Source organism: Cherax quadricarinatus, chromosome 58 (genome assembly GCF_038502225.1).
Source record: "Cherax quadricarinatus isolate ZL_2023a chromosome 58, ASM3850222v1, whole genome shotgun sequence".
Classification (NCBI taxonomy): domain Eukaryota; kingdom Metazoa; phylum Arthropoda; class Malacostraca; order Decapoda; family Parastacidae; genus Cherax; species Cherax quadricarinatus.
Window position 1 is genome coordinate 20,918,125 of NC_091349.1, and position 8,368 is coordinate 20,926,492.

At 36.6% G+C, this 8,368-nt stretch overlaps 1 long non-coding RNA gene across 1 annotated transcript; it reads right to left on the reverse strand.

Moving 5' to 3' along the window:
• Nucleotides 1-4,768: 4,768 nt before the first annotated feature.
• LOC128697957 (uncharacterized) lies at nucleotides 4,769-7,501 on the reverse strand. Its single transcript, XR_008408389.2, has 2 exons — nucleotides 7,420-7,501; nucleotides 4,769-5,518 (listed from the first exon to the last, which is right to left on the reverse strand). It is a non-coding gene; the product is annotated as an uncharacterized lncRNA (long non-coding RNA).
• Nucleotides 7,502-8,368: the final 867 nt, after the last annotated feature.

The following is an 8,368-nucleotide window of genomic DNA, read 5'->3' on the forward strand; positions in this document are numbered from 1 at the left end:
AGTATGGGCTTGATGTACACAGTGTACAGTGTCTTGAAAGATTCCCGCTCGTCACAGGTGCCCACTGTGATACCTTATCTTGTACCATGACTCGTTCTTGCCTCCCTGTAAGGTATTCTCTGATCCATTGCAGTGCCCTTCCTGTTATATGTGAATGATCCTCTAGTTTCTGCACTAGTCTCTTGTGAGGAACTGTGTCAAAGGCCTTGTTGCAGCCCAAGAAAATGCAATCAACCCACCCTTATCTCTCGTGTTACACTTCTGTAACTTTGTTATAGAACTCCAGAAGGTTTGTGACACAGGATTTTCCTTCTATGAATCCACGCTGATTATCATCAATAATCTTGTTCTGTTCCAGGTGCTCCACCACTCTTCTCCTGATAATCTTCTCCATGACTTTGCATACTATACAGGTCAGTGACACTGGCCTGTAATTTAGTGCCTCTTTTCTGTCTCTTTTTTTAAAAATGGGAACTACATTTGCGGTCTTCCATACCTCAGGTAGTTGCCCAGTTTCAAGGTATGTGTTGAAGATTGTGGTTAATGGTTAATGGCACACACATTATAACTGCTCCCGTCCTTAGGACCCACGGGGAGATGTTGTCCGGTCCCATTGCCTTTGAGGTAACAAGGTCACTTGGCAGCTTCACCTCCTCCTCAGTTGTGTGCATATCGTCCAGCACCTGTTGGTCTATTCCCTGTTGGTGTCCCCCTCTGTCCTGTCTTCCCGGAGTCCTTTCTGTCTCCACTGTGAATACTTCCTTAAATCTCCTGTTGAGCTCCTCGCATACCTCTTGATCGTTTCTTGTGAGTTCCCCACCTTCTTTCTTCAGCCTGATTACCTGGTCTTTGACTGTCGTCTTTCTCCTAATGTAGCTAAACAGCAGTTTTGGGTCAGACTTGGCTTTCGATGCATGTCATTTTCATACTGTTGCTGGGCCTCCCTCCTTATCTGTGCATATTTGTTTTTGGCTCTGTGACTGATCTCCTTATTTTCCTGGGTCCTTTGCCTTCTATACCTCTTCCATTCTCTAATGCACTTAGTTTTTGCCTCCCTGCACCTTTGGGTAAACCAAGGACTCGCTTTGGTCTTCCCATTGTTTCTGTTGCCACTGGGAACAAACCTTTCCTCTGCCTCCTTGCATTTTCTTGTTACATACTCCATCATTTCATTTACTGTCTTTCCTACCATTTCTCTGTCCCACTGCACCTCTCGCAGGAAGTTCCTCATGCCTGTGTACCCCCCCCCTCTTTTATAGTTTGGCTTTTCCTATTCGACTCCTGTTACCCTCTTCACCTGTAACTCTACTATGTAATCAAAACTCAGAACTACTTGGTCACTAGCTCCGAGGGGCCTCTCATATGTGATGTCATCAGTGTCTGAGCTACTCAGGGTGAACACAAGGTTCAGTCTTGCTGGTTCATCCTCCCCTCGCTCTCTGGTAGTGTCCCTGGTGTGTTGATGCATGAGGTTTTCCAGTACCACATCCATCATCTTGGCTCTCCATGTTTCGGGGCTCACGTGAGGCTCCAGGTTTTCCCTATCGATCTCCTTGTGGTTGAAATCACCCATAACTAGTAACTTTTCTCTGCACATTTGAGCTCTTCGTGCCATCTCAGCCTCACCATCGCTCTGTTGTTCTCATCATATTCCTCTCTTGGCCTCCTGCAGTTCTGTGGTGGGTTATACATCAGAGCAATGACTACCTTATGTTCCCCAGATTGAATTGTGCCTGCTATGTAGTTCGTTTCTCCTATCTCGTCCATGCCCTACGTTTCCTCGAAACTCCATCGGTTTTTTATGAGAAGTGCAACCCCTCCTTCCCCTCTGCTCCTTCTATATGTAGTGGGGGTTCGTAGGAGATGTGATGGTTGGAGTTAAACACACTTGTTGGATGGTAACACATATATTGGCAGAGTGTGAAAGGGGAAGCCCAGCCTGCCTGTTGCTGCTTGGTAGGTCTAATGGGAACTGAGGCCGATGCAGCACATCCCACGCAGTCATGTGGCATCACGTGATGTCACACAAACTAGTCTCTGGGCCTAGCAAGGGGTTGTGTATGTAAAACATATGGGTGGTACTAACTATGATACTCAAATAACATATACATATACGGGATCAGCAACTATGCTGACATATCTTTCCTCAGTATCTGATATCCTGGTGGGAAGACTGCATCTGTTATTGTCTCAGTGAGTTTTGTTTCTGTGACTGCTATGATGTCCTGGGATTTTTCGTTGATTCTTTCATGCCATTCCTTGTATTTATTTGCTATTCCATCTGCTTTTGTGTACCACACCTTCAGCTTCTTGTCTATCATAGTGGACCTGGGAGAATATTGGGGTTGGGGGGTGGAAGCCCTTTGGGGGGTTATGGTGGTTTGTGATGTGGGTGGGATTTGTGATGAGGGGTGAGGGCAGAGTGCCCATAGGGAGGTGCTGTGGCAGTGGGGTTTGTGATGTGGGGGGTGGGGGCACAGGGAAGAGTGTGTGGGTGCTGGTTGAGATTATTCAGCTGCATTGGGGTTTTCACAGTTGTAACACTATAAATATGCAGCAGCATATTTATAGTGTGGATGAGTGTGCAATTCGACTAAATCAGTTTGAAAATTATAGGTTTTATATATTTGATTTTTATATTCAATAATTTGTAATAAAAATTGACATACATATTCATCTTTTTTTCGAAAAAATGATCTTAAAATATCAATAGCACTACCATTATTACCAAAGGGACTTTTAAACATTGAATAAGGTTCTTTGCAATATCTGTGATATAATTGACAAAGTGGCACATAATGCTGATTAACTATTATATTTCTTCATTGCTTACATACTGGAGCGCAACAGTTTAATAAGTCTTGATAAGGAATTTGAGCGAAAATTTCTTCGAGTAATTTTGATGTTGTTGTTGCCATAATATTTTATAGTCTAGTAAAAGTCTTAATATTCTTTTTATACATTAAGGCAAAATTATATATGATCCCCTGAATCAATTAAATCATATTTATTTAAATACATTTCATTTAAAAAATAATTATGGGAAAATTGGTTAGATTTTTTACCTTTTCTATGGTTTCTTCCATAGTTTCTTTACATGAGGATAAAATTATTAAGAAATCATGTTTTTCATATTTCTTTATTAAGTTATAATTATTTATTATAGTTACATTTTTTGAACAAATTATAAAGAATCATCTACATATAGTTCAGATTTAATAATTTAATATGACTATTAAAAATTAATAATAATATCTCAAAAATATTCACATGTCGTTAATGAACAGATATTAATTCAAAAACATCGAAGATAATCCCTAAAAAAATTAATAATATATATTAATAGATACTTAAGTAATATTAATATTATTTGTAAAAATAAAAAAGGGAAGTTCCATGTTGAAATTATCCACATCTAGAAAGAAAAAAATGAGTTACAACTGTTGGGAAGTATTTATTCAGATATATTTGACATAAAATATTGTTTTTGATGATCTAAAATAATCACAAATTGCAAACTTTAGAAATATTTTTCATGATCATATAATTTTTTTTAGGATCACATAAAATATTTTACCAACACAGAATTCACTCCATGTGGCACACACAAGTTTTGTGTAAATAGTATGTATAAAAAATAGCAAAATTTTCTGATTTTGAATTTAAATGTAATTCCACTGCACACAAAACCTCCTTTACCTGGCTACATCTGGAGTGGTCAAGGAAGGACTGGCCAAACAGATGAGTCATCTACTTTACGCTTTTTCATCCTCTAGCTCGGCAACGTTGGGTGGCCACATCTGGAGTGGCCAAGGAAGGGCTGTGGTCACACTAGTTTTCTTACGTTTTCTCTTTCTTCCTTCACCAGACACCGCCGCCTCTCTCGCTGCTGCTTCCCTCTTTTCTTTTATAGTTTTATGAATTCCTTCTAAGTGCTTTCTTCTCTTCACGGTTAACTTGTGAGAAAGGATCAGATTACGGGTCCCAAGGGTCAGCCGTGATTAATCAGAGCAATACACCTCCTCTCCCTTCAGACCTATGGTTGGCACTGATGAAACAGGATGTACATCCTGTACTGTACAGAATAAATATATTACCATCATATAAAATTCACACTCCATGTGGCATTATTCTTGGGAACCAACCAACCCCTGTGCAATACAGGATGTAACATCCTGTTTTTCAACTTGACAAACATAAGCCTATTTCCATAAAAATAGTAAAATTTCTGATTTTGAATTTAAATGTAATTCCTTGCATTTATATAAAGTTACAGGCAAATTCGATGGAATAATGTGGGCAGGACATCGAGGAGCATAGGTGACTATTACATTAGTTTTGCTATAATTAATGAATTCAGTCAGACTCTTGGTTAGAATTTGGGGAAGAATTTCTGGGTAGAATTTCAGTTTGTCCTGGTGGTCCCGGACAGTCAAGTGGCACAGGGACTTCAGCGATGGTGGTGATATATCTATCGATCTTATAATATATTGGCATTTGTCTTTAAGCGATAAGATTAAATTATTTTGTATATTTTTTTGCATAGTTTCGTCTTTGAGCAACTCTATAACAATATTATTTACTAAGAAAGTAACATTAAAGGTAAGGTACATACATCCATAAATGCTATCAGGTAGATATCTAAAAAAAACAGTTAGTACATTTTATTGCTACAAAAATATAATGACTATTATCGTACACCAATCGTAAAATTAATGTATATCTATCTACATAAGTATAATTATTGGTACTGTGAAAATCATTACAGTACGTCGTCTTCTTTCCATACTTCACTAGAAAATGTAATGCGATCCAGATAATCCTGATAATTGAAAGCATTACCCGCTAGTTTGTAAATGTCCGAGACTGTCGAGACCTCATGTACGAAAGACTTAAATGATGATGACGATGTGACAGCTGAGCTCGTGCAGGAAAGGCTGGCCACATCTAGGGTGGCCAAGGAGGGGATGGTCACAGATGAGTCATCTAGTTTACACTTTTTCGATCCTCTAGCTCGGCAATGTTGGGTGGCCACATCTGGGGTGGCCAAAGAAGGACTGGCCACATTTGGGATGGCCAAGAAGGGGATGGTCACAGATGAGTCATCTACTTTACACTTTTTTGATCCTCTAACTCGGCAACATCGGGTGGCCACATCTGGGGTGGCCAAAGAAGGACTGGCCACATCTGGGATGGCCAAGGAGGGGATGATCACAGATGAGTCATCTACTTTACGCTTTTTCGATCCTCTAACTCGGCAACGTTGGGTGGCCACATCTGGGGTGGCCAAAGAAGGACTGGCCACATCTGGGATGGCCAAGGAGGGGATGGTCACAGATGAGTCATCTACTTTACGCTTTTTTGATCCTCTAACTCGGCAATGTCGGGTGACCACATCTGGGGTGGCCAAAGAAGGACTGGACACATCTGGGATGGCCAAGGAGGGGATGGTCACAATGCTTTTTCGATTCTCGGGTGGCCACATCTGGAATGGCCAAGAAGGGGCTGGTCACCACATCTGGAATGGCCAAGGAGGGGCTGGTCACACTGGTTATCTTACGTTTTCTCTCTCTTTCCTCCTTCACCAGATTCTACGTCTGAAAAATCCATTAGTTCACTGACAATGAAAAATGTTTAGTCTTGAGAAGAGTGTGATAGTGGTGGCATGGCTTAACTTGCTTCAACCTCTCTCACTGCTGCTTCCCTTTTTGCTTTTATAGCTCTTATGAAAAGGGTCAGTACTAATTTTTATCATTAAAACACAAATCAATACATTTAAAAATAATTATAGGAAAATTAGTTAATTTTTTTACTTTTTCTATGGTTTCTTCTATAGTTTCTTATCAATATGATGATTATGACTATTAAAAATTAATAATAATATCTCAAATATATCAAAGATGATTTTTGTACTTATAAACTCAACGACAATAATTTTGTCATTATTACTATGTAGATAGAGATGATTTACCACTCGTGCTCATTCACATATCGTTAATGAACAACCATTAATTCAAAAACATCAAGATATGTTTTGCTCTATATTCTTTATAAATGTCTGATAAATCAAATTTATGACTTTAATATTGTAATATTAATGTTATCTGTAAAAATAAAAAAAGGGAAGCTCCATGTTCAAATTATCCACTTCAAAAAGGAAAGTTCCATGTTGATTCTGGAAAGCAATTACCCAAATCTTTAGATCTAGAAAGAAAAAAAAATGATACAAATGTTGGGAAGTATTTATTCAGATGTGAGTACAATTGAGTACATACCAAAGATCAGAAAACTAGAGACAAACATAAATATTACACTACACCAATTAAAAAAGATACTGTACACTATGTATCTATATTAAATGTTTGTGATTAGACAACAAAAAATTCTACCATCATATGAAAGATTTTACTTTCATTGAATATTTTTTACCATTATAGAAAAATTATCATAAACTGATACAGAAAGAGAAAGAGACACCAGTTCAGAAACAGGATGTACATCCTGTAGTGTACAGAACATATTACCATCATATAAAACATTTTAATTTCATAAAAAAATTTTTGACTTAAGACACCTAGTTAAGAAACAGGATGTACATCCTGTACTGTACAGGATGTACATTAGGCTACTACCATATGAAGTGAATTCTGTATCATTATATAAAATATTTTATGATCATATAAAAATTTTAACCATCACGGTAATATTTTCAATGATCACAAAATATTTTATTTAATGATATAAAATATTTTACCATCATAGAAAATTTTTTAACCATCACGGTAATATTTTTAATGATCACAAAATATTTTATTTGATGATCTAAAATATTTTACCATCATATAAAAAATTTTAACCATCACGGTAATATTTTCAATGATCACAAAATATTTTATTTGATGATCTAAAATATTTTACCATCATAGAAAATTTTTTAACCATCACGGTAATATTTTCAATGATGACAAAATATTTTATTTGATGATCTAAAATATTTTACCATCATATAAAAAATTTTAACCATCACGGTAATATTTTCAATGGTCACAAAATATTTTATTTGATGATCTAAAATATTTTACCATCATAGAAAAACTTTTAAGCATCATGGTAATATTTTCAATGATCACAAAATATTTTATTTGATGATCTAAAATATTTTACCATCATAGAAAAATTTTTAACCATCACGGTAATATTTTCAATGATCACAAAATATTTTATATGATGTTTCAAAATATTTTACAATTACAGAAAATTTTTAACCATCATGATACCACTGCTACTACCACCCACTGCTGCTGGTACCATAGCACCACTGATATTACTATCACTACTACACTGCACACAATATATGTATGTTCATAACTTGTTTAAAATATACTTATATTAATTCACAACTTGTTTTATATTACTTACCAAGAGAAGAAAAGTGCATTGGAGTAGTATGAATGTTTATCACTGAGTGCTATCACATAGTGTGACTGTGACTAGGGACAGGGTGTGACTGAAATGGAACCTCCCTGTGCCAGTACAGGATGTAACATCCTGTATATAAAATATTTTCCCAACACAAAATTCACTCTCCATGTGGCAGTCTGTTGGGAACCTCCCTGTGCCAGTACAGGATGTAGCATCGTGTTTTTCAACTTGACAAGCAGTAGAGATCTTTTTTTATGATCATATATTTTTTTTAGTATCATATAAAATATTTTACCAACACAGAATTCACTCTCCATGTGGCAGTCTGTTGGGAACCTCCCTGTGCCAGTACAGGATGTAACATCCTGTTTTTCAACTTGACAAGCAGTAGAGATCTTTTTTTATGATCATATATTTTTTTTTAGTATCATATAAAATATTTTACCAACACAGAATTCACTCTCCATGTGGCAGTCTGTTGGGAACCTCCCTGTGCCAGTACAGGATGTAACATCCTGTTTTTCAACTTGACAAGTAGTAGAGATCTTTTTTTATGATCATATATTTTTTTTAGTATCATATAAAATATTTTACCAACACAGAATTCACTCTCCATGTGGCTGGGAACCTCCCTGTGCCAGTACAGGATGTAACATCCTGTTTTTCAACTTGACAAGTAGTAGAGATCTTTTTTTATGATCATATATTTTTTTTAGTATCATATAAAATATTTTACCAACACAGAATTCACTCTCCATGTGGCTGGGAACCTCCCTGTGCCAGTACAGGATGTAACATCCTGTTTTTCAACTTGACAACAGTAGAAATTTTTTTTATGATCATATATTTTTTTTAGTATCACATAAAATATTTTACCAACATAGAGTTCACTCTCCATGTAGCAGTCTCTTGGGAACCTCCCTGTTTCTAAACTTGACAAATATTA